We start from the raw sequence: 25,302 nt of genomic DNA, 5'->3' as shown, positions 1-25,302 counted from the left end.
TCTTTTATTATAAAATGAAAGATATCCTTTTCAAATAACAACACCTCACTAGCATCTCCACAGCTGTGATACATCCTCATTTTAATCACAAAATGCCTATAGCAATTACATTTAAGGATATGTGATTATTGTGTATTCTACATTGAGCCTCAGTTATATTAGAGAAAATTAAGATAAATGGAGTGTGCCTAGAAATAGAACATTTTGAAAAAAATATGTATTTCATCTATCTTTCAGGAAGCTTGAAGATCCCTGTATACTAGCCTGAAATCATTTCTCTAACCTCTTCAACTACAACTCACACAAAGCCCTTAAAACGTTTCTATTAAGCTAGTATCTTAATTAATATCATTCATTTATTTATTTGAAATGCAAAAAGCTGTACATATTTAACATATGCAAGTCAATGAATTTGGATAAGTATGTATTTGTTACGGAGAAGGAAATGGCAACCCACTCCAGTGTTCTTGCCTGGAGAATCCCAGGGACAGGGGAGCCTGGTGGGCTGCCATCTATGGGGTCGCTCAGAGTCAGACACGACTGAAGTGACTTAGCAGCAGCAGCATATATTTGTTAAATCATAACCAGCTTTAATTTCTTATGCATTATTCATCACTTCCCAAAATTTTCTCCAACCCTCTTTATTGTTATTTTGTGGTAAAAACAATTAATGTAATATCTACCCTCTTAGAAAATATTAAGTATATAATAAAGTATTGTTAGTTATAGAAACTATACTGCAGAGTAAATCCCCAGAATTTATTTATCTTGCATAACTAAAACTGTGTACCCTTTGACTACCCTCCCTATTTTCCCCTCTTTCCACCTCTTGACAATCACCATTGCACTCTCTGCTCCTGAGTTGAACTGTTTTATATTCCATGTATAAGTAAAACTCTACAGTATTTGTATATTCATTTCTGGATGATTTCACTTAGCATAATGTCCTCCAGCTTCCCTGGGGGCTCAGTGGTAAAGAATCTGCCTTCCAAGCAGGGGACTGAGTTTGATCCTTGGGTCAGGAAAATCCCCCAGAGAAGGAAATAGCAACCTCCTCCAATATTTTTGCCTAGAGAATCCTGTGGACAGAGGAGCATGGCAGACATGGAGTTATACAAAGTCATACACGACTGAGCGACTAAGCTCAGCCCAGCCCAGCACAGTTTATTTCTGAAATTATAATTTTTTAATGTGCAAAAAGTATTATCCCAGAACAGAAATAGACTAAAAATGCAAGAGCTCTAATTATGTGGTTCCTTTCATTTCCTTTTATTATGGAAAGAAAAGAGTAAAAAAATATTTATTTTCAGTTATTAATATTTTGTATTAAAATCTCTAGTATTAAATGGATAGCATTTTTTAAAGTTTATACCAAAATATCCTTACAATGCTTATTTATTCTTTTTCTGAATCTATTAAGACATTCACAATTCACACCGAACCAAATATCAAAACAAAACTAAGCTCTATTTTATCCATAAATTACTCTTTTATGTCTTGTCCTGTATTTATGCTACATGTGTGCTCTCATTTTTAATTTATCTTTTACCTACCCACTTGATTTCCCCATGTATTATAGTCTTCCTTATCTCTACTAACTACCTCTTTTAACTGATCTGTGTTTCCAGTCTCTACCTTTTTATTTGAATTTTGCTCAAACAACCAAATGAATAAGTGTAAATGCAATTCAGATCTTGCTCCTTGTCTAGGGCAAAACGACTCACTTAAACAATATATTTAGATAGAAAACTGACCCTCAATCTAAATTTTCTTTAATAAATGAGGCTGGTGCACTGGGACGACCCAGAGGGATGGAATGGGGAGGGAGGAGGGAGGAGGGTTCAGGATGGGGAACACATGTATACCTGTGGCGGATTCATTTTGATATTTGGCAAAACTAATACAATTATGTAAAGTTTAAAAATAAAATAAAAATTTAAAAAAAATGAGAATTACAAATGATTAATTTACAATTGTAAATAAAACATGAGGAGTCAAACTACATTTAGATGGTCACATGGTACATTTAAAATTATTGAAAATTGCTAATGAATTTATAGGAACTGAGGTTTTAAGTCTTTTGACACCAGTACTTTCCCCCCTGAAAAAGCAGTGAAATCAGAATTGCCAAATTTGAGCTCTCCTCACTTCATCTTCTATGATGAAAATGGACCATAAAGCCTCTGTTTTAATATTCCCTCAAGAAGTCAGTAAAGTTATAACTTTATATTTTACTTTTGCCTCTTTAGGTTTTATATTATTTTATTTTATCTTATTTTTTTTGCTTATTAGCAAATATTGCAGCTTTTAGAAATAGATATTAGTAATATAAATGAAGCCAACATTGGACCAAATTAAAGTAGCAAATAATGTCCATACTTTTCAAGTGTAAATGTGAATGCTTTTTAAATGCTATATTTATTTTTAGCAGTGAATAAACTAGAATGAATACATATTATTTGCAACAGAATGCTGAGATTAGTTGTCAGTGATTTCATACTTGATGATAAATCTTTTTCGTGTAGTTTGTTAAAAGCCATACAACTAAACCAAATTCATATTAATAAACAACTGAGCTACAATTGAATAATTGTCACTATTTACTAACAGGAAGCAAATGTATACTTTTACTAAAATGTTTTAACATTAAGAGAATTCTGTATCAGTGGAAACATGTGGACTAGTGAATCAAATCAAAATTGGAGTGCATAAAGTTGGGGTAAATGGACACATACCTTTGACCACTTTACTTAATTTTAAGCCTTTTATGAGTATATGTATTAAGCATCACTTGATACTTTAAGTATTACCCTAGTTCATACATACTCAGCTTGAATTGATAGCAATATTCCCTGATTATATGGTTTTAGAAAGACATCTCACATTTTTATTACCCAATTTTTTCATGCAAAGAGAATATCAGGGTTCATGAATAAGCAAATATTAAAGGGACATGCAAATAAAATCTAGTTATGCAACCTATGTATTTTGTCTAAATAATATGGTATACAAGTAATTATTTTTAAATGTATTAGTTTTAAAATAAATTTTCCCTTGAGATAATAATGAAGATTTTTATTAATCTAATTGAAACTCAGAAGTATCTATAGTGAGACTAGTTTAATTTGACAAATAAAAATGGTTATAAATAGCTGCACACTATTTTCCTACAATCTATACAGCTTTCCAAGGAAAATAAAAATGTTCTGTATAGTCTTTTTGTTTTATAATATTATTATAATTATAATATTCATAAAGTTATGAAACAATATTTTGTTTTACAAGTAGTGTGATCCTTTACTTGGCTTAAAAACCTAGAAAATTTTAGAACAAAAATACAAAAATGAGATATTTTGAAGATTTTATAATAGTACATTTGATTAGAGTATTGATATTTATTTTTATTATCAGAAGTGATATTAGTTACTGGAACCTAATTATTCTGAGACATTAAAGAGTCAATGACAAGAGTGGCACAGACTTATTTTTTTCAATGTCTGACAAATTTTTTACATGTTTCATTTATAACTGTCTTATAGTACTTTTCAATAAAAATAAAATAGCACCTTCATCTTTCACAAAGACATAAGAGTAAAATACCTTATCTTCTCTACTGTGTTAGCTGCCCGAACAACTCTTTGCCTGCACAGTGACATGGGTCGCGAGAAAGACTATATTCTAGCTTTTTACTGTCTCTGCAATAGTAAGTTGATACAACTGTAGATGTCATATTTCTAGAATATCAATTAGAAAGAATCTCCTTAAAATCAAGTTTCAAAAATAGGTATTTGTTTTATTTATTTATTTTTTTTAGGTATTTGTTTTAAAGACTTGAGAGAAATGTTACAAAAAGTTCCTCTTGGATGTTAATCCTCCTTGTCATCCACACTTCAGAGTACCTGTTTTCTCTCTGGAAGCCAATTGATAATCTTGTTTAGGTTTTGATTTTGTTTATGTGTTTACTCCTTACATTTCACCTCAGGGCAGGTAAATTGATGCATCGTCCTCTGTTTGAGCAGTTGAATCGGAGAGGGTGCAGTTGGCCTGGGGTAGACTATAAGTAATATATTGACACCCCAGAGGTCCATGGAGCTGCAGAGTTTTCTGCCTTTCAAATTTCTGTTGATGGGCCTTTTGGTTGAGTAGTTGAATCATCACAGAAAAAATAAGCAAGAACATGACTACTGTCATGATTGATTCTGTCATGATGTTATTTTGGTTAAATTTTGCTCAGAAATGTTTTGTAAGATGACCACAGACTTATAGAAATTTGTGTTTGAGCCACCCAAGCCTATGTTAGGCATAGTCTCTGAAGGAAGGGGAAGAGTTTAGAAGAACTAACAGAGATAAAGGCCTGCTTTTATGCCACCTTTTCTTAAATGCATTGAGGAAGGGTTCCAGTGGAGATGGCTTCCCACCTCTGGTCAGGGAGCTAGCTAGAAGCCCACAGAAATGTATAAGTGAAAGAAAGGTGTGCATTGGGGTGACATTAGCACAGTGCATTAGCACACTGCATTAGCATTAGCACACTGCATTGATTTTCAGTTTGTGGGTCACTGCTTTCCTTTGAATGATAAGTAATTAGAGAAATTGGGGTGAAGCTTAGGGAGGCCATGGATCATCAGGAAATAATGATAGTGTCTTGAGAAACTTGATTTTGAGGAATTGAGAGACATGAGGAGGATAGAATGTTTACAAAGGGAGATGTGTGTGAACATATGCTGTGTGTATGCAGCTTGTATGTATGTATCTAGTTTAAAAATAAAATAAAATTAAAAATAAATAAATAAATAAAATTAAAAAAAATAATAATAAACAGATATGAAGCTCCTAGCAAAAATAAGACTCACATTTTGAGCTATTGGGTAATAGCTGGTAGAGAAGGAAAAAGAAATGATATAAGTAATAAAAGGAATAATAGAATGGACAAAGTATGTGTGTGTGCTCAATTGCTCAATCATGTCTGACTCTTTGTGACCCCAGTGGATTATACCCTGACAGCCTCGTCTGTCCATGGGATTTTCCAGGCAATTATACTGGAGTATGTTCCCATTTCCTCCTCCAGGGGATCTTCACAACCTAGGGACCGAACCGACATCTTCTACATCTCCTGTTTCATCAGGCTGATTCTTTACCACTGAGCCACTTAAAAAGCCCAGGCAAAGTATAGAGGAAAAAGAATGGGAGAAGGTAATAAACAAAATGGGTACATTTAAGACAGAATAATTATTTTAGTAATTAGTTGGGCCATTTCTAGAAGTTTATAAGCTCAGGGCAACTCACTATTGCAGTCTAACTGAAAAGTCCATACCAAGGTATGTTTAATCTCATCAGTGAAACAAAGAGAAGAAGCCCATCACTCTGAATTGCAGCAGTTGAAAACCCCTGAGGGCCCCATTTCCTCTCTATGTTGCCTCCACTTATTTCTATGAAGTTAAGATCTAGCCTTGTGCTATTGAGCAAAGTAATGCTCAAAATTTTCCAAGCCAGGCTTCAACAGTACCTGAACCATGAATTTACAGATGTTCAAGCTGGATTTAGAAAAGGCAGAGGAACCAGAGATCAAATTGCCAACATTCGCTGGATCATCGACAAAGCAAGAGAGTTCCAAAAAAAAAAAATCTACTTCCGCTTTATTGACTATGCCAAAGCCTTTGACTGTGTGCATCACAACAAATTGTGGGAAATTCTACAATAGATGGGAATACCAGACCACCTGACCTGCCTCCTGAGAAATCTATATGCAGGTAAAGAAGAACAGTTAGAACTGGACATGGAACAACAGATTGGTTCCAAATCGGGAAAAGAGTTCGTCAACGCTGTATATTGTCACCCTGCTTATTTAACTTATATGCAGAGTACATCATGAGAAATGCTGGACTGGATGAAGCACAAGCTGGAATCAAGATTGCTGGGAGAAATATCAATAACCTCAGATATGCAGATGACACCACCCTTATGGTAGTAAGCAAAGAAGAACAAAAGAGCCTCTTGATGAAAGTGAAAGAGGAGAGTGAAAAAGTTGGCTTAAAACTCAGCATTCAGAAGACTAAGATCATGGCATCTAGTCCCATCATTTCATGGCAAATAGATGGGGAAAAAGTGAAAACAGTGGCTGATTTTATTTTGGGGGGCTTCAAAATCACTGCAGTTGGTGACAGCAGCCATGAAATTAAAAGATATTTGCTCCTTGGAAGAAAAGTTATGACCAACCTAGACAGCTTATTCGGAGAAGGCAATGGCACCCCACTCCAGTATTCTTGCCTGGAGAGTCCCATGGACGGGGGAGCCTGGTGGGCTGCAGTCCGTGGGGTCGCTAGGAGTTGGACACGACTGAGAGACTTCACTTTCACTTTTCACATTCCTGCATTAGACAAGGAAATGGCAACCCACTCCAGTGTTCTTGCCTTGAGAATCCCAGGGACTGGGGAGCCTGGTGGGCTGCCGTCTATGGGGTCACACAGAGTCAGACATGACTGAAGTGACTCAGCAGCAGCAGCAGCAGACAGCTTATTAAAAAGCAGAGACACTACCAACAAACGTCGGTCTAGTCAAAGCTATGGTTTTTCTAGTAATCATGTTTGGATGTTAGATTTGGACTATAAAGAAAGCTGAATGCAGAAAAATTGATGCTTTTGAACTGTGGTATTGGAGGAGATTCTTGAGAGTCCCTTGGACTGCAAGAAGATCGAACCAGTCCATCCTAAAGGAAATCAGTCCTGAATATTCACTGGAAGGACAGATGCTGAAGCTGAAACTCCAATATTTGGCCACCTGATGCGAAGAACTGATTCATTTGAAAAGACCCTGATGTTGGGAAAGATTGAAGGCAGGAGGATAAGGGGATGATAGAGGATGAGATAGTTGGATGGCATCACCTACTCAGTGGACATGAGTTTGAGTAAACTCTGAGAGTTGGTGATGAACAGGGAGGCCTGGTGTGCTGAGGTTCATGGAGTCACAAAGAGTCTGACATGACTGAGAGACTGAACTGAACTGAACTGATTGAATATCGTATTTTCCTCTTGTCATTTTTCTCCAATGTAGTAAATTGTGAATATTTAAATTGTCTTGGGATGGTCCTTATGCATCCCAAAAATTAAAAAAAAATGGATTATATATGTGCAAGATCCATTATCTAGAGATTTGTGTACAGTTTCCAAATATATACAGAATTGGCAGCAGAACATCTTTTATGGCATTACTGAAACAATAGTACTTGTCTCTGGAAATTCAGGGGTTTTACTTACGAAGTAAAAAGTGATAAATGAGATGTGTGAATATTTATACCCATCCAGTCAGTAACTCACAATCTTCTATAAATGTAAACTAGAGAAAAGCAAGTGCAATAAGGATTCAACTTTTTGAACTTCACATTTACAGAAGTATAGTCTTAAGCTTTGAATTTCACGCAATAAATTACAGGGTTATTTATTTTTTTCATAAGGTGCTATAAAATTTGAAAGAAAAAGACCTTGAAGTAGTATATAGTCCATTTCTCCATTATCAAGCAGATCTAAACTATAGAAAGAGGTTGATTGTCTGTCCTACTTTTTAAGATTAGCAATGATGGAAGTCTAAAATCTGCTTTAAAATCTTAATCCAAGCTTCACTTGCTTCCACTCAAATCATTTCTATTAATCATAATCTTGGTGAAGATGGAAAACAGTAGATTAACATCTAAAATATAATTGAGGACCAAGCATTTTCTCTTCTTTTCTATTTTCATCCCCGTCTGTCCTGTGTGTTCAAGAAACGCTGCAGTAAATTGCTTGGCATTTGTGACCATGCTATGCCCTTTCGTTGTCTCTTTTTCTAGAGCCTGTTTTCTCTTTCTTTTCACTAGTAAAAAGTTGTTCAACACTAATGACCAAAACTAAAGGTCATCTATGTGAAAACATGTCTAGCTCATCCTGAGAGTCTTTCCCTGCTCTTTCTCATACAACAGAGAACCCTGTTATATTGATGTTGTTTGTTTAGATGCCAATCTTCCCAGTTGGTTATAGGCCATTTCTGGCAAGGGCATATTTCTCTACCTGGAATCTAGCATAGAGTCTGGTACATTTGTGAGTACCTAATGAAAGCATGCACAAATACACACTCCTTAAACAATGGCTTTCAGCTCTAGCTGTAATATTTTTCCTACACACATAAGTACTACAAGGGTTTTTTTGTTTTTGTTTCTTTTTTAAGTTTTCTGAACCTTCAGTTGAAACAGAGCAAGCATAAAGAATGGGGAAAAAAAAAAGAATGGGGGAAAAAACGCTATGAAATTTTAAATTCTATATCACTGTTACTTTGCTCACTTAACAAACGTTATTTTCAGCAAGAACTTTGTTGAGCTCTAGGTGGTCGACAGTGAACACAACAAATCTCTGACTTAAAGAAATCTAAAATCTAGTGGGGGAGGCATACCATAGAGAAGTGAGCAGTAATTATAAAATGTGGAGCACAATAAAGGAATCAAACAGTGAACTGAAATAAAGAACCATGAAATGGGACCTATTGGAATTCAGTGTTCAGAAATCTCACTGATGTTTCTTTTTGGCTGAGTCCCTCATTCTGCACCAATGCTTATTTCACATTTTAAAAGCGTTTACACACACAAATACATACACGGACACCTCAAAATTACAGTTAAATTGTTACACATTTGCTAATATTCTCCCTACGTATTGTTCCCTTGCTGCCTTTTTACTGTGTTGACTTATTTCTATTAATGAAAAAAAAATTTCCACTTCTTTTGACTCTCCCCTGGCATCTGGAAAGTGGTATTAAGTCACTTAAATAACTAGCTAAACAAAATGGAGCTGAGGACAACCATTTGGAAAACTACCCATGAGCCAGAGCAGCTCTGTGATTCACTAGAAATATTGCCCATGTTTTAGAAAAAGGAGTAATGACTATCACTCTACTGAGATGTTACTGTTCAGTCTATCATGCAGAGGTCCTAAGACTTGTTCTTCCTGCTTAGGGAGGGAATCTTAAATGAGAACTTCAAATTTGCAGGATGCTGTACTGGGAATACATGCAGAGTTTCTCAGAAGTCTAATGGAAGAAGAACCATATGCATGCTACCAAATTGCCATGTTAATCTAACTTGGAATTTTGTCTACTGTAAGATGAAAGACACTCTGAATTCTGTGGCATACACCCTTAGAGTGGAATAACATTATCTGTATTTCTTGGCTACAAGTACTTGTCTGTGAAAACTAAAGTGCATCTGTGACATGTTATTAATATTGGTTATGTAATTGTGAATGAATGAAGAAATGATTTTAGAATGTCTCATAAGTGCCAACTGATGACATTAATTCTCCTGTTTAGTCACTTATAAAAATAAAGATTTTTCTGCATACTTAGAAAGATATCCACCCAAAAAAATCAATTAAGACAAACTGTTACAGAGAGTGTAGCCTTTAGTTCAAAGTCTGAACCAAATAGGCCTGTCTTGGTTTATTCCTCACAAGATATACCATCCTGCAATTATTTTCCCATATGTAACTAAAGCTTTATAAACACTACCATGATAGTAATGTTTCCCCCCTTTATAAAAAAGTATTACTCTATATGACATTATTTATCCTACATATGTTTCAGGGATAGTATTATATGATTAGTTAAGAGCTTAACAATACGTGTTTATGAAATTCTGAAGATAGCATTCATAGATTCATTGGAGAAGGAAAATCTGTCATGTAAGCTAATCATGATGGAGTGAAAGAAATGCAAAGAAACCAGAGGACATATTTATTCTTCTTGCCTTTCCTTTCCTGCTCCTTTTCCACATCTACTGAAGCTGATCTCATCTTTTGCATTCATTTGTTAAGGCTGCTGACACAAATATAAATGAATTATGGGTTGAACCATCTTAAGGGAATTTGTAAACCAAGAAAAGACCTCAGATGCCCAAAATTAAATCTGATTGATTAAATATATAGAGAGACATTATGGGGACATGCTTCTTGCCCAGTCCCACAACGTGTTTGTTTTGTCATGTTCTACAGTTGACAGACCTAATCTGTCAAAGGGTAAATATTAAGAAAACAGGTTTGATTGTGCCCTACAAATATTTTTATTCATAAAGCAACAATTTTTGTTAGGTCCACCTCTCATTGACTCATCAAATACTTATTGAGCACCTACTATTTACCATGCATGAGAACAACTCTGGGGGCCCCAAGTTTCAACACTGGCTCTCTCTTCTCTGTCTCCTGAAAGACTACCTGAGTCAGGATATGGTCTTATAAAAATGAGCAAGGATCAGAAAGAAACAAGTTATAGGCTTTCAAATAATGATAAAAGCCAGCTGCCAAATCGGTATCCAGGAAGAGTTATCAAGAAGCAGAGAGCTACCATTAATAAAGGGACAGGGGTTAATGTGTAGCAGATTACTTTAGCTACAGTTGCCTGGAGAAATAAAGATATAAAGATATTTTTCAAGCAAAATGAAAAGAAAATAGCAGAGAACAACATAAGTTTTGTAGATAAAAGGATACGTTCTATAATGTCAGCTTTGCCACTAGCTAGCATTATAACAAAGGGCTATTTACTTCATTTTGCTGAGCTTCAAATGACTAGGTAATACCTACTTCAAAATATGTAAATAAAGAGTAAGGATATTCTAAAGTGAAGCATCTATACAAATGTAAAAAACTTGTAATAAATTAAGGTTTTGCCTAGAAGATAAGTCGCTATCAGTTAAACTCATGAAGTAACCAACAAACACGTGGCTGTGTCTGAACTTGCATTTTGTCATTTCTGTGTTAAAGAGGTAAAACGTGAATGGTGATAAAAGTTCCCTCAACTCCCACTTTTCTTTCCATAATATCTTATACTTTGTGAGGTTTTCTCATGTAAGGTAAAAGACACATAATCAGGAACAATCAGGCCATGCCATAATTTTGATTAACTGGCTACCAACTGCAACGTCAATAAATGGAAAGTTCCATAGGCGTGCATGCTGTCCAACTTTTCCTCCTTAACTACATCAGGAGTCTTTTTATATCATAAGTTGATTAATGTTGTGTCTAGAAATTGACAGCATGGATGCAGGAAGCTGGCCCTAGCAAAGCTCCTGGAGTGTAGGATAGGATGGAGAGAAAACAGAGGTCAAATGGCAGTTCAGTGTTCACATCCGCTTGAACTGGGATGCCAGCCAGGAATATTGTAGAACTGTCTGTCACCATCAACTTTAGGTGTGGCTCAGTACTGTTTATTCTCATTCTGAAAGTGAAAGTGAAGTTTCTCAGTCGTGTCCGACTTCACTTTCACTTTCAGAATGAGAATAAACAGTACTGACCTACACCTCAAGTTGATGGTGACCAATAGTTCTACAATATTCTCAGTCGAGATCAATCAATTTTCAAAACTCTGAGAGGTTTTGACATTTTGGGATTCTGATTTCTCTGTGGTTGAACAGACCAACATGATGCTCTGTGTTATCTGTGGGCCCATGTTGAACACACATCAGAGGATGTGGTCTGGCAGGAGAAACTGAGGGAAATGAATACATACGATATTGACATGATGTAAATCCAACTTCAGTTTGATTCTTCACTTCTGCTGCTGCTAAGATTTAGAGAAATGAAATGGTAGTGCCATGACTGGAACACAGTGTCTACCATCAAATTCAGTGCTTGTTGTGCTAGCTGACAGTTGGGTCACAACCACATTTATTTTGCTGAAGGACTTAAATAGTTATGGAGAATTTAATCCTTTCTTATACTGGGAGTGCTGTCTTGGAGGCATTATTTGAGACTATCTCTACAAATCTCATAAACATTTCTGAAATTATATTTACTAAAGTCCAAATTTAAGACAACAATCTTTTGTACTCTCACCAACTATAACAACTGTGACAACTTGAAATAATGCATGCAAAAACAGACTTTTTTCTATTATTCTCTTTGCATATCTGAAACATACAGTGCAAATATTATCAATTTCAGATCAGATCAGATCAGATCAGTCGCTCAGTCGTGCCCGACTCTTTGTGAATCCATGAATCCCAGCACGCTGGGCCTCCCTGTCCATCACCAACTCCCGGAGTTCACTCAGACTCACGTCCGTTCAGTCAGCGATGCCATCCAGCCATCTCATCCTCTGTCGTCCCCTTCTCCTCCTGCCCACAATCCCTCCCAGCATCAGAGTCTTTTCCAATGAGTCAACTCCTCACATGAGGTGGCCAAAGTACTGGAGTTTCAGCTTTAGCATCATTCCTTCCAAAGAAATCCCAGGGCTGATCTCCTTCAGAATGGACTGGTTGGATCTCCTTGCAGTCCAAGGGACTCTCAAGAGTCTTCTCCAACACCACAGTTCAAAGCAACCTAGATGTCCATCAGCAGATGAATGGATAAGAAAGCTATGGTACATATACACAATGGAGTATTACTCAGCCATTAAAAAGAATACATTTGAATCAGTTCTAATGAGGTGGATGAAACTGGAGCCTATTATACAGAGTGAAGTAAGCCAGAAAGAAAAACACCAATACAGTATACTAACGCATATATGTGGAATTTAGAAAGATGGTAACAATAACCCTGTGTACGAGACAGCAAAAGAGACACTGATGTATAGAACAGTCTTATGGACTCTGGGAGAGGGAGAGGGTGGGAAGATTTGGGAGAATGGCATTGAAACATGTAAAATATCATGTATGAAACGATTTGCCAGTCCAGGTTCGATGCACGATACTGGATGCTTGGGGCTGGTGCACTGGGATGACCCAGAGGGATGGAATGGGGAGGGAAGAGGGAGGAGGGTTCAGGATGGGGAACACATGTATACCTGTGGCGGATTCATTTTGATATTTGGCAAAACTAATACAGTTATGTAAAGTTTAAAAATAAAATAAAATTAAAACAAAACAAAACAAAAGCATCAATTCTTCCGCACTCAGCCTTCTTCACAGTCCAACTCTCACATCCATACATGAACACAGGAAAAACCATAGCCTTGACTAGACAGACCTTTGTTGGCAAAGTAATGTCTCTGCTTTTCAATATGCTATCTAGGTTGGTCATAACTTTCCTTCCAAGGAGTAAGTGTCTTTTAATTTCATGGCTGCAGTCACCATCTGTAGTGATTTTGGAGCCCAGAAAAATAAAGTCTGATACGGTTTCCACTTTTTCCCCATCTATTTCCCATGACGTGGTGGGACTGGATGCCATGATATTCGTTTTCTGAATGTTGAGCTTTAAGCCAACTTTTTGACTCTCCAATTTCACTTTCATCAAGAGGCTTTTGAGTTCCTCTTCACTTTCTGTCTTAAGGGTAGTGTCATCTGCATATCTGAGGTGATTGATAATTCTCCCGGCAATCTTGATTCCAGCTTGTGTTTCCTCCAGTCCAGCGTTTCTCATGATGTACTCTGCATACAAGTTAAATAAACAGGGTGACAATATACAGCCTTGACGAACTCCTTTTCCTATTTGGAACCAGTCTGTTGTTCCATGTCCAGTTCTAACTGTTGCTTCCTGACCTGCATACACATTTCTCAAGAGGCAGGTCAGGTGGTATGCTATTCCCATCTCTTTCAGAATTTTCCACAGTTTATTGTGATCCACACAGTCAAAGGCTTTGGCATAGTCAATAAAGCAGAAACAGATGTTTTTCTGGAACTCTCTTGCTTTCTCGATGATCCAGCAGATGTTGGCAATTTGATCTCTGGTTCCTCTGCCTTTTCTAAAACCAGCTTGAACATCAGGATGTTCACGGTTCACATATTGCTGAAGCCGGGCTTGGAGAATTTTGAGCATTACTTCACTAGCGTGTGAGATGAGTGCAATTGTGCGGTTGTTTGAGCATTCTTTGGCATTGACTTTCTTTGGGATTGGAATGAAAACTGACCTTTTCCAGTCCTGTGACCACTGCTGAGTTTTCCAAATTTGCTGGCATATTGAGTGCAGCACTTTCACAGCATCATCTTTCAGGATTTGGAATAGCGCAACTGAGATTCCATCACCTCCACTAACTTTGTTCGTAGTGATGCTTTCTAAGGCCCACTTGACTTCACATTCCAGGATGTCTGGCTCTAGGTCAGTGATCACACCATTGTGATTATCTGGGTCATGAAGATCTTTTTTGTACAGTTCTTCTGTGTATTCTTGCCACCTCTTCTTAATATCTTCTGCTTCTGTTAGGTATACCATTTCTGTCCTTTATCGAGCCCATCTTTGCATGAAATGTTCCTTTGGTGTCTCTGATTTTCTTGAAGAGATCCCTAGTCTTTTGCATTCTGTTGTTTTCCTCTATTTCTTTGCATTGATCCCTGAAGAAGGCTTTCTTATCTTTTCTTGCTATTCTTTGGAACTCTGCATTCAGATGTTTATATCTTTTCTTTTCTCCTTTGCTTTTCACTTCTCTTCTTTTCACAGTTATTTGTAAGGCCTACCCAGACAGCCATTTTGCTTTTTTGCATTTCTTTTCTATGGGAATGGTCTTGATCTCTGTCTCCTGTACAATGTCATGAACCTCATTCCATAGTTCATCAGGCACTCTATCTATCAGATCTAGGCCCTTAAATCTATTTCTCACTTCCACTGTATAATCATAAAGGATTTGATTTAGATCAATTTAGAATCTTCCAATGGAAATACATATTTTAGTAAGAAAAAATGGCAAAATCATTTACATATTAAAAAATGAAATTCAAGTTTACTTTTATTAAAATTTCAAAGTTTAATATGACAGACTTTCTGTTTCTGTATCGTTGCCTCGTTACCATTTGTTAACAGCATTTGAGAAACCAAACAAGCAAATCTTTATTTGAACAGAATTAAAATAGTCAAACCAGTTAAAAAGTTAGAAAAATATTTATACATAATTTCATATTTATCTTTGGGCAAAAGCAGAAGTCATCAGAATGCTGAAATTTATGCTGAAATTTCAGCAGTCATATGTTAAAATTAAAACTACAAATAAGTAAAACTGTCTCATGAACGTTAATTTTATTAACAATTTTTCCATGAAAAAGAAATTTTGATTTCTGGAAATTTTAATTTATAAGGTGTCTTTAAATTTCATATAATTGTTTTTAACTATAAATCAACTTTGATAGCTGAATATTTTTCTCCTCAAACTATTTTGTTTCAAATAGCAATGATACTGTAAGTCACCAGACCAGAATAACAGATAAAAGAGTAGACATTGATCATGACATGAAGAAGATAATGCTTTTACAGTGAAAAAATGAAAATATTAGTTTCTCAGTCATGTCCAACTCCTTGTGACCCTATGGACTGTAGCCCATCTGTCTCCTCTGTCCATGAGATTCTCCAGGCAAGAATACTGGAGTGATTAGCCATTCCCTTCTCAAGTAGATCTTCCTGACCCACGGATTGAAACCAGATGTCCTGCGTTGCAGATGGATTTTTTACCATCTGAGGCACCAAGGAAATCCAGTTTTTACCTATAAACTTAGGAATATATGTTAGCAAAATATCAGGAAAGAAAGGGAAATGAAGAGTCTCAACAGAAGAATGCAATCTATCTTTCTTATTGAAAATAAATTATTAAGATGAGGGACACAAGTAAGGACTGCAAAAAAAACATAAACAAAAGGCATTATTTTTCTTCTTTTTTACATCTTCAATATTCAAGGTTCTGTGGTCCCTGCAGTTTTTATTGTTGTTGTTTTTGCCACAAAACGCCTCATTTAAGTGATTTCCTGATTGACAGAGTTGTCCATGAGTTGGAGAACGCTGCTCGGTACAAGAGCATTAGGGGATTCAGTGAGCAGGTGCTAAACTGATTACAGAGAATATTTCTCTTTATCAATCTCTAATCTTCAGACTTCAGAATTTTTAAACAGATGTTTTAGACAGATTTCCTCTCTGTGCTTCCATGGGGTTGTCTCTCACCTGCCTAATTGCTTCTGTGCCAAATAAAGGAATACAAAAGGAACACAAAATACACATTCTCACTTCCCCTGTGAGAACAGCTTCCTGTTTGATTTTCTACACTTTTGTTCATTTTTCTTTGAAGGGTGGCAAATTAGTAATGGAGTTGAAATTAACTTCTCTACTGAATTTTAAGCCCGTTGAATATACAGAATACCACCCTCCCCTCCCCATGCTTGGATTTTTCTTTTTGCTGAATTCCCTAAGTACTTCAACTCATCAACCAATACCTTTCTTTTTGCAGACTGATGACTGTAATGTTTCTTTTTGATTCAAGTTTAGCAAGAGACTGAAAACCAGAATAGTGAGTATAAATATGAGGATGCTAATAGCCTGAATTTAAGAATTTTATGGGAGCAAAGGAATGGACAGCTTAGGACAGGGGGCTTATATGTCTTGCATCTTTGATTTTTTTGAAAGGATATTACATAGAAATCACATTTCTATGAATGTCTAGAACAGTAGTAGAGTAGACTTATCAGACCTTTATATATCTGCATTAACTCTGATGTGTTTCCTGGGAAGTTATTTTCAGGCAAGAAGTAGCCATGTATAAGGAGCTTGGGTCATCAGGAAAGCCATAGACATGGAAGTGGAGCAGTGATATTGAATGCAGCACAGTGCCATTATCAACCTATATCTCTTGATCTAACCACACACACACACAAACGGAATAAACAGGTTCTTTTGTTTCTTTGCTAGAGCCTGAGAGGAGGAGTCCATGAAAAGTAATCTGTTCAGTTACCAATACCAGAGATCATCATAATTTTGGGGATTCCTTTACTGCCCAGCTTTGTTGCCTAAAGGCTTTTATGCATGGGTACCACCATCAGTCCATTCTAAAGGAGATCAACCCTGGGATTTCTTTGGAAGGAATGATGCTAAAGCTGAAACTCTGGTACTTTGGCCACCTCATGTGAAGAGTTGACTCATTGGAAAAGACTCTCATGCTGGGAGGGATTGGGGGCAGGAGGAGAAGGGGATGACAGGGGATGAGATAGCTGGATGGCATCACCGACTTGATGGACGTTGAGTTTGAGTGAAGTCCAGGAGTTGGTGATGGACAGGGAGGCCTGGCGTGCTGCGATTCATGGGGTCGCAGAGAGTCGGACACGACTAAGTGACTGAACTGAACTGAACCACCATCAAGTTGTAAAGAAGCACCTGGAGAGAGGACTTAGACTGCAAAGGTGAAGATAGAAATGTCAAAAGGAGTTCTGCTAGAGACACTTGGTGGGAATTTTGATGGGTAATTTTATGTGTCAATTTGACAGGACTAATGGGATGTCCAGATAACTGGTAGAACATTGTTTCTGGTTGTGTCTGTAAGGGTTTCCCTGAAAGAAATTAGCATTTGAATCAGTACACTGAGTAAAGACCAGTCTCAAAAACCTGACTGGGTGTTATTCAATTCATTAAGGGCCTGAATAGAAAATGTGGAAGAAGAGCAAATTCCCTCTCTGCTTAAACTGAGACATCCATCTTCTTTTGGCCTTGGACTTCATCTCTTTAGGTTCTCAGGCTTTCAGACTCAGACTGGGATTTTTACCATCACCCATTTATTTGCAGGCCATCAGACCTGGGCTGTATACCACCACTGGTTTTCCTGTTTCTCCAGCTTGCAGATGGGAGATCTCCACAATCATTTGAGCCAATTCCTTAATAAATCTCTGCATATATAAAATCAAGATTTCTACAGAATCTCTGTATTTGTCAGAGTCATATATATATATGTCAACTTGTCAACTAATATATGTGTATATATAAGCTGCTGCTGCTAAGTCGCTTCAGTCATGTCCAGCTCCGTGCGACCCCATAGACAGCAGCCCACCAGGCTCCCCTGTCCCTGGGATTCTTGAGGCAAGAACACTGGAGTGGGTTGCCATTTCATTCTCCAATACACACACACACACACACACACACACACATATATATATATATATATGTATAATGACACGTATCCTCTTAGTTCTGTTTCTCTTTTGTTCAGTTCACTTCAGTCAGTCAGTTCTGTCTGACTCTTTACAACCCCATGAGATGCAGCACGCCAGGCCTCCCTGTCCATCACCAACTCCTGGAGCTTGCTCAAACTCATGTCCATCAAGTCGGTGACGCCATCCAACCATCTAATCCTGTCATCCCATTCTCCTCTTACCTTCAATCTTGCCCAGCATCAGGGTCTTTTCTAATGAGTCAGCTCTTCACATTAAGTGGCCAGAGTATTGGAGCTTCTGCTTCAGTGTCAGTCCTTCTAATGAATATTCAGGACTGATTTCATTCAGGATTAACTAGTTTAATCTCCTTGCAGTCCAAGGGATTCTTAAGAGTCTTCTCCAACACCATACTTCAAAAGCAATAATTTTTTAGTGCTCAGCTTTCTTTATGGTCCAACTCTCACATTCATACATGACTTCTGGAGAAACCATAGTTTTGACTATACAGACCTTGTTTTGTTTTTGACCTCTTACTAATAAAAGGATTCTGTAGGAAGCTAGAGAAACTGAACTAGCCACTGAGGGAGAAGACTTATTGAAATTCGAATTACATTAAAGTGTTGTTCAAAAGTCAATGTCAAACTTCATGTGAAATCTCTTCTCTGGACAGGCTGGATACTAACTTTCTTGGGTGCCTTTGACCCTTGAAGTTGCAAATGATTTCAATTCCTTGATGAAGTACAGTGAGATAAAAAGTGAAATGTGAAACCAACAATAGTGGTTTCCTTTCCCTGAATGAGCTAAAGATTTGTGATTTTTACAACCCAAGCAATGTCTGCCTGCCAGTGCAGGAGGTATAAGAGATATGGGTTTGATCCCTGGATCAGGAAGATCACCTGGAGAAGGGCATGGCAACCCACTCCAGCATTCTTTCCTGGAGAATCTCTTGGACAGAGGAGCCTGGCAGGCTACAGTCCATAGGGTCGCACAGATTTGGACATGACTGAAGCTATTTAGCACACACTCATATCTGTCATATACTTTTTTTTTTCTTCATTCTTTTTATTTTATTTTATTTTTAAACTTTACAATATTGTATTAGTTTTGCCAAATATCGAAATGAATCCATCACAGGTATATATATGTTCCCCATCCTGAACCCTCCTCCCTCCTCCCTCCCCATACCATCCCTCTGGGTCATCCCAGTGCACCAGCCCCAAGCATCCAGTATTGTGCATTGAACCTGGACTGGCAACTCATTTCATACATGATATTATACATGTTTCAATGCCATTCTCCCAAATCTTCCCACCCTCTCCCTCTCCCACAGAGTCCATAAGACTGTTCTATACATCAGTGTCTCTTTTGCTGTCTCGTACACAGGGTTATTGTTACCATCTTTCTAAATTCCATATATATGTGTTAGTATACTGTATTGGTGTTTTTCTTTCTGGCTTACTTCACTCTGTATAATAGGCTCCAGTTTCATCCACCTCATTAGAACTGATTCAAATGTATTCTTTTTAATGGCTGAGTAATACTCCCTTGTGTATATGTACCATCGCTTTCTTATCCATTCATGTGCTGATGGACATCTAGGTTGCTTCCATGTCCTGGCTATTATAAACCGTGCTGCGATGAACATTGGGGTACATGTGTCTGTTTCCCTTCTGGTTTCCTCAGTGTGTATGCCCAGCAGTGGGATTGCTGGATCATAAGGCAGTTCTATTTCCAGTTTTTTAAGGAATCTCCACACTGTTCTCCATAGTGGCTGTACTAGTTTGCATTCCCACCAACAGTGTCAGAGGGTTCCCTTTACTCCACACCCTCTCCAGCATTTATTGCTTGTAGACTTTTGGATCGCAGCCATTCTGACTGGTGTGAAATGGTACCTCATAGTGGTTTTGATTTGCATTCTCTGATAATGAGTGATGTTGAGCATCTTTTCATGTGTTTGTTAGCCATCTGTATGTCTTCTTTGGAGAAATGTCTATTTAGTTCTTTGGCCCATCTTTTGATTGGGTCATTTATTTTTCTGGAATTGAGCTGTAGGAGTTGCTTGTATATTTTTGAGATTAGTTGTTTGTCTGTTGCTTCATTTGCTATTATTTTCTCCCATTCTGAAGGCTGTCTTTTCACCTTGCTAATAGTTTCCTTTGATGTGCAGAAGCTTTTAAGGTTAATTAGGTCCCATTTGTTTATTTTTGCTTTTATTTCTAATATTCTGGGAGGTGGGTCATAGAGGATCCTGCTGTGATGTATGTCGGAGAGTGTTTTGCCTATGTTCTCCTCTAGGAGTTTTATAGTTTCTGGTCTTACATTGAGATCTTTAATCCATTTTGAGTTTATTTTTGTGTATGGTGTTAGAAAGTTTTCTAGTTTCATTCTTTTACAAGTGGTTGACCAGATTTCCCAGCATCACTTGTTAAAGAGATTGTCTTTAATCCATTGTATATTCTTGCCTCCTTTGTCAAAGATAAGATGTCCATATGTGCGTGGATTTATCTCTGGGCTTTCTATTTTGTTCCATTGATCTATATTTCTGTCTTTGTGCAGGTACCATACTGTCTTGATAACAGTGGCTTTGTAGTAGAGCCTGTCATATACTTTCAATGGTTGGTTTTATTCTTTGCAAGTCAACAAAAACCTACTACTATTTCTTCACTCCTAAGAGATTATCTGCTTCTCTGTTTCCCTAAGAAGATCAAGACATCTTATCTGGGCATTCCCCCTTTCTTTAAATGAGCATCTGTGTTACACATTCTCTCCTGCCTGAAGCGAATTTCTCATCAAAGTTCAGGATCATTTCTCCTTCCTTTTCTTCTGGAATCTCCTGATTATCATATTTCTCAATCATGTTTTCAATTGCTCTAATTCTACTGGCTTTCTCCACTCAGTATGTGTAAATAACCTCAAGCCCTCATATTCTTGAAAAAATAAAATTTTTTAAAATGGAGAAAATGAAAGAATGCATGCCACTCTTAGTTTTATAATAGGAATGTGACAACCTGAAAGATTTATCTGTGAGCAGTAAGGACAGTAGATGAACAAGGGATACTAACGATACCGGTAATATAGTTAGGATACCAATAAAGGGCAACAGAATTAGTGGCAGGGCAGTAGCCTGTAGGTAGATGTGAATGTGAAAACACAGAGAAAATGAAAAAAAATGCCCTAGTACAGAGTAAAAGGATAGTAGAGCACCAGAGTGCAGTAGAGGAACTTTAATTGATGCTATGTGGTACAAAACTTTGGAAAGAGAAAGCATGAAAGAGAATTTTTAAAGAAATGTTGCCATTGTTTTTGTGAGATAACTTTCTCATTATTGAGCATTTATGTAAATCCACAGCATATAAATCTCTATACTTTCTCCTTCTATTTCAGACTTGCCACAAGTTTTGCTATATTTCAGTTTCAAGTACATTATATTCAACATTAATTCAGGAATTCTTCTACAACAATAATTTGGGAAGATTAGATTGCTAATGTCTTAGAAGTTAGCCTTATCTAATGTAATTAAAAGCAATTGTTTTTCTGATTAAATAAATAGCACATATCTATAAAATTCAACAACATAGGCATTTAGAAAGCAAAAGTCATAATTTTGGTGAGGAGAGGAATATGAACACTAGATACCACTTGTCTGTACTACTGGATTGTAAAATAATGTGCTTTCACATTTTCATAGCATCATTTGTACAAAGCTGCTGAAGCAAAATGGCTGTGTCTCAATTCATCAATTACATGATCTAGAAATAAATTCATGAAATTTTAGCACCAGAAGCCTGGACAATCCCTGATGAAATTTAATGATTAAAAAAAATTAGCATAATTTAGATCCTGAAACTGGGCCCCTGTTATGCAATTTTAGTTAAAGGGGTGATTTGCATAGGCAAATAGTAAAATTATATATGTTGAAATGTAGTCAAGCCATTAAGATCAGCTGAAAATGCTGACCTTCATATATATATACAAGCCAAAGTGACAAATGACATTTTTTTTTCCTAGAACCCAAAATAGCACATGTAAATGCACATTTTATATGAACACTATGTAAGGAAATGAAAATCAGGTTAGTTTTATTTCTCAGAATGGCTTTCAATTTAAATATTATGTAACATTATCTTAATAATGACACTTTTAACCCAAAATAACCAAATCCTATAAACACAGGTTGTTAAGTCACTTGAAGACATGTGACCCTGAGGAAAGATAAGAAATAGGTTGTGACAGATATAGAATTTGCTGATATTTGTTGCTAGTAATTAAAAAGATTTTTTTTCCTTATAAAAAAATGGAATAGATGCAACATCTTAAAAATGTTATTACCATGTAATATCTCAAAAGCCTTAACTTTATTTAAATATTTTGCCCTGTATTGACTGTGAATGAGTTTTAAATGATTTCATGTATCAGTTTAGAGTAGGTTTAAGAATGGGTTAATGTAGCTCAGAATGCAAAACTCAGATCTAATTTCAGGTAAGCAAATGGAGATTTCATTTATCTAAAGCCTTTTAAACTAAAATAACGAGCACAGCACTGGAGATGGGTTATGAATGAAAATGTAATCAGCTGACAGCTGAGTTCAGGGTGCAATTATGTTACCTGTATAAACATGTTATGGTGGCTCAGTGTAAACCAGGTTGTGACAAGATAGGTAGTTTATCCGAAAGGGAATCCAGGATTAAAATGCCATAGCAGTTGTGAAAATCATTGCAGCAGATTGATATTTTTTCTTAATTGTAAAGAAAAAATTTTCTAGTATATACCTATATAAACAGGCAGGCTCTACTAAAATGGATGGCACAATAGAGTCACAGTGGTATTAATAAAGTGGAAATTCTCTAACTTGCTCCCTGTCACCAGCAGCATTTGCTTCAAGGTCAGAGACAGAGGTTGACATATTTTCTGTAAGATTTTAAGCACACATGTTTCTAGTAAAGTTGAATAACGATTATTGGTTATAATTTAAGAATATTTCCACCATTCCATAAAATCCTGAATAACATCTTTAAATCATTCACTGAACTAATAGAAAAATGTCTCCGAGTGGAATTTTGGGGGTTCTAGTTCACATTGGAAAAGACTCTGATGCGGGGAGGGATTGGGGGCATGAGGAGAAGGGGACGACAGAGGATGAGATGGATGAACGGCATCACCTACTCGATGGACGTGAGTTTGAGTGAACTCCGGGGGTTGGTGATGGACAGGGAGGCCTGGAGTGCTGCAATTCATGGGGTCGCAAAGAGTCGGACACGACTGAGTGACTGAACTGAAAACTGAGTTCACTTTAATTGTTGAATCATAGTTGTTCCTCTATGCTGCTGGAAAGCCTACCTCTACTGTGAGATGCTTTTTTAGTAGACCATGAAGTAGTGTTATTTTTGTACTTTACTTCTTTTAGAGATGTTTAGTCTTACGATCTTTTCCTCTTTTCTTAATTTCTACCTATTTCTATGGAACAGTTAGCTGAAAAACAATCTAATAACCCTATCTTTGCCAGACCCCCAATCATACTTTTGCTCTGCTCACTGACTCTTGTGCTGCCACCCCTCAATACTGCTGCCTATAACCTTAAAGAGTTTCCTCTGTGTTTTGACAGTTCAGGGAAAATTAGTCCTAAGTGATCCTACCGCAATAATGCATTCAATCATCTTCCTATTCAAACACACATCCTCTTTCACTCTCTGACCCTGACTTAGCCTGACTGATCCTCTGAAAGAAACTGAAAGTGTAGTAGTCCAGTCATGTCTGACTCTTTGCAACCCCATGGACTGTAGCACACCAGGCTCTGCTGTCCATGAAATTCTCTAGGCAAGAATACTGGAGTGGGTTGCCATGCCCTTCCCTGATCCTCTAGATCCTCATAATTTTATTTGACATTTAATAGAAAAAGTTGCGGCACAATCAGTAAATGAGAATCCAAAATACAGTAAAAACTTCCCATTCACTATTTTGTTCTTTTCCCTGAATGTTAACAGTGGAATCCTCAGTCACTTTGAATAGTAAAACTGCTTATTTCTTTCAGTTGTTAAATATTTATAAGTTTCTGTCATCTGATAAGTATGATAGTCAAGTTGCATTTTAACTTGAGATAATAAATATCAAAAATATTCTCAAGAATTTCCCTAAAATGGGTTATTTTCTTATGGTTTTCAGAAAAATATGTTTTTAAAAATTCTGTGAATGTGGGCTTTTCACAATGGCACATTTCTAACACAAAAGGCAAACAATGCCAAACATATTTAATCGTCTATAATTGCAGTATTATAGACACAATTTTACTGGTCTTGATTCAGAACTATTGGGTTCTGATCATTTCAAATCTCTGGGTTTTATCAACTTACTGTGACCATCCTTGCTACTAGCAATCTATTTTTACCATAATTTTTAGTTTAGTTAATAAATGGCATCATGAAACATATGGATTCATCTAGCAATTCTTGGGAGAAAAAGGAGCAAAAATTAAAACACCATAAACATGGAAAATAAGCAGTTATATCTTATTTGATTTATTGTTACTTTTATTTGTTTCCTAGGGATTCTCTAACAGAGTACCACAGATTTGGTGGCTTAAACAAAAAGACTTCACATGAGTGTCTCTTTTGCTGTCTCATACACAGGGTTATTGTTACCCTCTTTCTAAATTCCATATATATGTGTTAGTATACTGTATTGGTGTTTTTCTTTCTGGCTTACTTACTGATGTATAGATCAGACTTATGGACTCTGTGGGAGAGGGAGAGGGTGGGGAGATTTGGGAGAATGGCATTGAAACATGTATAATATCATGTATGAAATGAGTCGCCAGTCCAGGTTTGATGCACGATACTGGATGCTTGGGGCTGGTGCACTGGGATGACCCAGAGGGAGGGTATGGGGAGGGAGGAGGGAGGAGGGTTCAGGATGGGGAGCACGGATATACCTGTGGCGGATTCATTTTGATGTTTGGCAAAATTAATACACTATTGTAAAGTTTAAAAATAAAATAAAATTGAATTAAAAAAAAAAGACTTCACGTGATTCTGGAAGCTATATGTCTGATGTAAAAGTGTCAGCAGAATTGATTCCTTCTGAGGTCTTTCTCATAGGCTTTTTTCCATGCATAGACTTAAAAAGCCTAATATATCACAAAAATGTACAGCTTTCTAGAAACTAAAGAATAATGCTAATGTCTCACCTCTGTTTTATACAAAAATTCAAAAATATTTTCTATTATGGATATATATTTATATAAATATATATATGGAACAATGCAATATCAATGCAAAGAGACTAGGTTTGGTATAAAATTCAAAGTCAATTTCAATACCTAAGCTTTCATTTGTGTAAATGCAAAAAAGTGCCAAGTATTCAGCAGAAGAATAAAATCATTCATATTTTGAATCAAATTATGATGGGGTTAAGTAAAATTAAAATGCAGATCCTTGGTAAACATATTAATTCAAATCTAACCATGTAAT

The sequence above is a fragment of the Bubalus kerabau genome, chromosome 2 (genome assembly GCF_029407905.1).
Source record: "Bubalus kerabau isolate K-KA32 ecotype Philippines breed swamp buffalo chromosome 2, PCC_UOA_SB_1v2, whole genome shotgun sequence".
NCBI lineage: Eukaryota > Metazoa > Chordata > Mammalia > Artiodactyla > Bovidae > Bubalus > Bubalus kerabau.
The sequence above is the reverse complement of the archived record's forward strand: the minus strand, read 5'-3'. Positions refer to the sequence as shown.